This window comes from Sinohyriopsis cumingii, chromosome 7 (assembly GCF_028554795.1).
Source record: "Sinohyriopsis cumingii isolate HCF-2022 chromosome 7, ASM2855479v2, whole genome shotgun sequence".
Classification (NCBI taxonomy): domain Eukaryota; kingdom Metazoa; phylum Mollusca; class Bivalvia; order Unionida; family Unionidae; genus Sinohyriopsis; species Sinohyriopsis cumingii.
Window position 1 is genome coordinate 105,697,635 of NC_142967.1, and position 6,000 is coordinate 105,703,634.

A 6,000-nucleotide genomic window follows, 5' to 3' on the forward strand; every position below is an offset into this window, starting at 1 on the left:
AGCTCCACTCTTTTTGTCATTCTTTGAATACATGTCATACTTGCATATGTTGGACATAATGGTTGGCAATTCTATTGATCCTAAGTGGAAGGCACAGAAGCATACAATGAGGGACAAAGACATCAGCTTTCATGTGAAGGTTTGAAATGCTATCTACTGGGGAGTAAGAATAGAGAGCAGCAACGGCCTAAGTTATTATCTTGCATATTAGAATTATGGACTGGATACATGGATCAATATTCTGTACCCTGTCCCAGCCTCAAGAATTGGACAACATCAAGCAAGTCAAGATGGCTCATTTCCTTCACAACCAGACTCAGCTATATACCCCTGATAGCAGTGGGCCAAACTGCAGTTGATCAAACAGTATCAGCCACCAGAAGAATGTCCTTTGTCCAGATTCATGACTTACAGAGTCATTTCCTGCATACATTACCCATATTAGCAACTCAGTACCCAAGAATCTGTTTTCATGAACCTAATTATATGGCAGTCAAACCCGCTTAGTGATATTATGTACTTCTGTGGGCAATGTCCAGTTTATACAGGCAATGAATGGATTGATCCAGCCTGCTTTGTGCTGCCAGATATTTCCTGTGTACGATATCCAGCTTTGTGCCTCAGTTCCCAAGAAATGTCATTTACTCATTCTCAAGCCTTTGTCATGCAAAGGAATCTCTGATTAGCAACAGCTTGGAAGTAACAGGATGACTCTCATCAGAGTTCTCTCTTCTTCTACAATACCTGCCTGGTCTAGAGTTCCATCATCAGATGATCAATGATTAGGAAGAATCTAATTTCAATTACTTCAGCAATCTGACAGAGTTATTGATATTTTGGGCTACCTGTATCTGTTACAGTCCCAGTATCTATGAATGCTTTTTCTCACAGACATGTTCCCTTGAATTTTAGTCAGCATTTCCAAAACCAAAATTACCAGCTTTTGTTAAAAGCTTGCCAAAAGCTCATTTAGCAAGCTTGTGACAAGCTTTTATTTGGAACATTCCAGCAAGCTTGCTCAAGCTTGTACAAGCTTAAGGGTGCACAAGCTTGTTATTAAGAAAGACAGTAGAATAAGCATCCACAAGCTTGTTACTAGCTTGATACTAGATTGCGACAAGTGGGCACAGCTTTCTTGCTACAATCATGTAACGTGGCTTTAAAAGAAATAGAAGTTCTGTTCTGATCACTATTCAGTCAAAGTAACTTGCATACTGTTGTATCAAAATATAATGAAAATGATTCATAAAATAACAGAATGTCACTGATGTAAGCATTATAAAATGTAAAAAAACAAACATGTGGAATATATGACATTATTTGGACTTTAATGCCCTGTAAGATGTAGCTCATTTATTGTTTATGGCTTCATTGAAGACTGCATCGGAAAGGCAGGAATTTCCTCTGGATTCTTTTTTAAAATGTTTCAAAAGACATTCTTTGATGGCTGAAATTACTGGCTTGAAGTGGGGGAGTTTTTAGTACAGCATCAAGGGCATTTCTTGCCCCTTTTAAGCTTGATCTTGCCAGCATTTCTTCAGTGCAAAAGCAGTCAAATAAGGGAATCGTAAGTTTTCTGGGAATAGCCTGGGAGAGTTGACCTCGTGTTAACTACACTTCATAGTGTTGCACAAGTTTTACCTTCTTCACACCAGAACTCAGAACAAAAATTAAATAAAATCACAAGTGATACATACATTTGGTTCCTGGAGTTAGGTTGTATATGACCAAAAATAGTTCGGTTATTCTGCTGGGGTGACATGCTAACAGGTAAGGTGGGTGACTAAGTCACCTAAAAAAAGTAAACTTTGCCTTCCTTTTTAGGAAAGCGAAAAAAAACTTTGTCCCGCAATTTAATTTATGAACAGTGAATGACAGCAGCTTATGACTTTTGAGATGCTTCTTCATCATATTTAAGGGCCCCGAGTGGTCTAAAGCACTCTCCATTATGGATCATTGCCATCTCACCTCTGTCTGTGTGGGTTCGAGTCTCGGATTTGGCTAATGTGGGTATGTGAGAAAGCTTGCCAGTAGTTTTCATGGGTTGTTGGTTCTTTCTGGGGTTTTCCTGGGTTCTTCCTCCACCATTAATACTGGCCACCATGTATAGCGTATTGTGTGCTGAAAAATGGCATTAAACCCTACAACAACAACAACAATTCATCATATCCAAGTAGTTCTGAATGATCTGTTGTACCCCAAGGCAAAATCTATTTCATGTGGTATTGATATCAATTGTACTGATAAACTCTTGCACATTCACAGGTGTTTTAAAAGCTGACTTTCCACAAGTTAACTTTTGACGATAAAAACACACAACTTCTGTTTTCAAATTTAAACATCAACCTGTACAAGATAATAAGCTTTAAGAATAGGTGAATTTCTCATTTGAACCCCGAAAATGAACATTTTTAACTGCTGCATTTGCATTATTTTCTTTTTAAGATCAGTTGACACTCTAAGTAAACCTGTAATGGCAGTCATCATCATGTCTAGAAGTACCACTTCATCAGATTGTCTGTTTACTAAATCATCGGCAAAAAGATTTAGGAAAATATACAATTATTAAAGTCTAAATATTATGTGATAGAAGATTTAGCCTAATAATGTAGTCAAGTAGGTTAGAGACATATGGTATAATGCTGTTGTGTAAGTCAATAAACACTGTAAAGTCAAGGTTGTTTTCTGACATCACTCATTTTTGTGAAAATATGAAAAGTATGGAAGCAAATAATATTTAACCAAAGCATGACATTACTACTATATAAGTATGTAGGCAAATAAAATAAAATCATGAATTTGTGATTGCCAATCCTGTCAATGGATTTTTTTAATAAAGCCAGAAAGTGAGAGGTGAAATTAAGAAAATTCCTGTCTAAAAATAGATGCACTCACATGTCATGCATTGCACCATATTTGTTCTTGTGTCTATTTGGTTGGAAAGAGGGTTTAGTTCATAATATATTGACTTTCATCCTTTAGTGTGTTGTCTATGAATTAGGATGAACACTATGGTTTGATGACACTTGTGTATTTGCTTTCATGTACATGTTGCAGGGGTTGTTTCAAAGTGGTTTAGAAATATTTTCAACTGCCATTTTATGGTGAACTTTGAGAAAGTAGAAAAATGTGTTTATCTGGTAGCTGATAAAGCAATTTTACCAGCTTGCAATTACAATGCAGCAAACTAGTTACTTATATCAGTTACAATTAATTACAATGTACAGTTTCTATTCTTTTTTAAAGTCACATGGCCAAAATATACTACATGTGACTCTCCATCCAAACATACATGCTTTCAAGTATGAATAAAATGCATAAAATGTAATAATTTTTATACGCATAAAAATGTTTATAATAATGAAATAACACAGAATTTTCTACTTGAAAACAAAGTATTGCTTAAAACCAATGTTAAATGCAAATATGCATACTGAGAAATAGAGGATATAATTTATTTAAGAAAAACAAGAAATGAAAATACACATAAATGCATGTGCACATGCACATATACAGTGTTTCTTGCTTGCTCTGACTTGTCCCTGTTCAGTTCTCAGTACTGAACTACTCTCTCCAAAAGTCATTTCTCCCTAAAAAGTATTGCTTGACTTCTGATTCTGAGTCATTTTCTTCTCATTATTTCCTGGTGTGAAAATAGATGCAATAGGTATTGGCACAAAAGTGAGAAAAAAAAAGGCCACTTCCCAAAATAAACCAAGAAAAAATCACCTGTCAGTTATCAGAAATCAGGTTGAAAGCAGGATTAATTACAGTAGCATTATACATTCCTCCCATGGTATTGTTTTCATAGAATCATCACAGAATAAATTTCCAACATCCACCTGTTGAGGAACTGGTTGAGCTACAGCTTCCTGCTCATCAAATACCAAGTTTTATGGGATTAACCTTAGGAGCTTCCTTTGGAAAACAATTATGTGACTGTAAAAAAGAATTATTTAATAACAGTTCTTTTCACTTCTATTTTAATCTATCAGTCATTTTTTAATGTTTGTTTCCTAGAAAGTGTGCTACCTAAGTACAGTAATCCCTGATACAATGATTCATAAGTCAATAAGGCACTGAATCTGTGCTAGATTTCATATATTAAATTTAACTGGTCTGAATTTTTCAGTTCTACTTAAATAATTTTGTGAGAACCAACATCTCAGAACAATTAGAATTATGAATGGAAGAAATTGTACTTCAGATAAATACAATTATGTGTGCATCAATTTGAATTAAGGTTGAGAGATTATTAAGTGAACCAGTAAAATCAAATTTTCCTTGAATAAGTTAGCAAGCTGCTTCAGGAAATTCACCTTCCTAGTTGTAACTTCAACATCAGAAAAAAGTTGTTTTGTAAGAATGATGTCTTTTAATGAAGCAATCCTAATATTAATGCAAGTTTTTCTAGCTTAACATTCCTGGATGACATGTTAGTGCAAAGTATGAGAGGATCTCCACGGATCTCACACCAATCAGTGAGAAATTGAAAAGTTGTTCCTTAATTTTAAATGTGATTTGCACTTAACAACCTTCTGTTTATATTTTATTTCCACTTTAAATTAATCTTACTTTAAATTGATCTTTTCATGTCAATTTTAAATGAAATAGCGCATCAAAAACCACCATCTGCAGTCTCATCTTAACTTCTCTAAATGACACAAATGACTTCTTGATAACTTTAAAATACAAAATAAAAAATAGGCAAATGTGTTATATTTTTTAAAGACCTACAATATAATGACTAGATGCTTTGTTCATGGCATACAAAATTAACACTTTCTATTCAACTTTTCCACTAATCAAGTTTGCAGTACAATCAAGTGCAAGAAATTTCATGCCTGAATTTTAAAGGCTTCTCCTTATATTAGTATTTCTCAACTCATTTTGTTCACAAGAATCATGCAGAAGGTAAAACGAGTTTTTGGGAATACGAAATATTACCTTATTTATTATAATTTATCTCCCATTTATATGCATAGTGATTTATTTATTTTCTGTTGAATATTGTTGATTCTAAATTGGCAGAACACTGATTATCTTTCAGTAACGAAACCTGGAGTCTTCTTCTTTAACTGCCCCTTCAATTGTTCATTTTCTTCTGTTTCTGGTTCTCCAGCTCCAACTGTCTGTTTTTCTCCAGAATTTCATTGTACAACCATAAAGGCTGATCATAAGTTGTTTCTGGAGGAGTCACACAGACGGTCTGGAGGTGGAGACATCAGGTCCCCAGCACAAGTGTACAGCCTAAAGGCACTGTATCTTGCACCGAGGTTAGCTCCCTTGCCAGCTGTATCTTCCATACATGTCATCTTGTGCAACAGGTGACATAAAGTCACCACTGCTTGATGCATATGCCCCACTTGGGTTGCATGCACCTATTATAGACAAAAGATCATTGTTGCTGTTTGAAGAATTAACAGTTTCAGTTTCTTTTGACATAACTTTGTCTAGTACTTCAGCATTGAAACTCCTTTCTTTAATAATATCTTCCAAATGCTTGTTTTTTGCATCAAGCCTCTTCAATTCCTCCATTTTTCCTCTTCCTTTCCTCTGATTTTGATTCCTCTTCTGTGCTTGTTTTCTTGCCAGCTTTATATTAAATAAAAATATGTTTCAGTCATAAATTAAACTGGCATTTTTTTAATTTAAGTACATAATGTTTTTCTTTTTTAACTAAAAAATACATCTTGAAAGTATTTTGTAATGCCTGTAGGTTAGGTGGCAATTTGTCATGAATAATTATATATCTTTTATGACTTGTTAAAATGCATGCAGTCTGTCTTGTAGTGGACAGTAAAAAATTGGTGACTTAAACAGCAAAGCCCTTGATTATGATTCATATGATATAATGGGGCCATCAGGTTTAACAATTTTCAATTTCAAGTCTAGAATGTAAGCAAAAATTTCAGACAGTGTTTGAAACAAATTTGACTTCAATTGACCATAGCCTGGCATGTCTCAGCACAGAATGCAATTTTGGACAGAACACTGTAT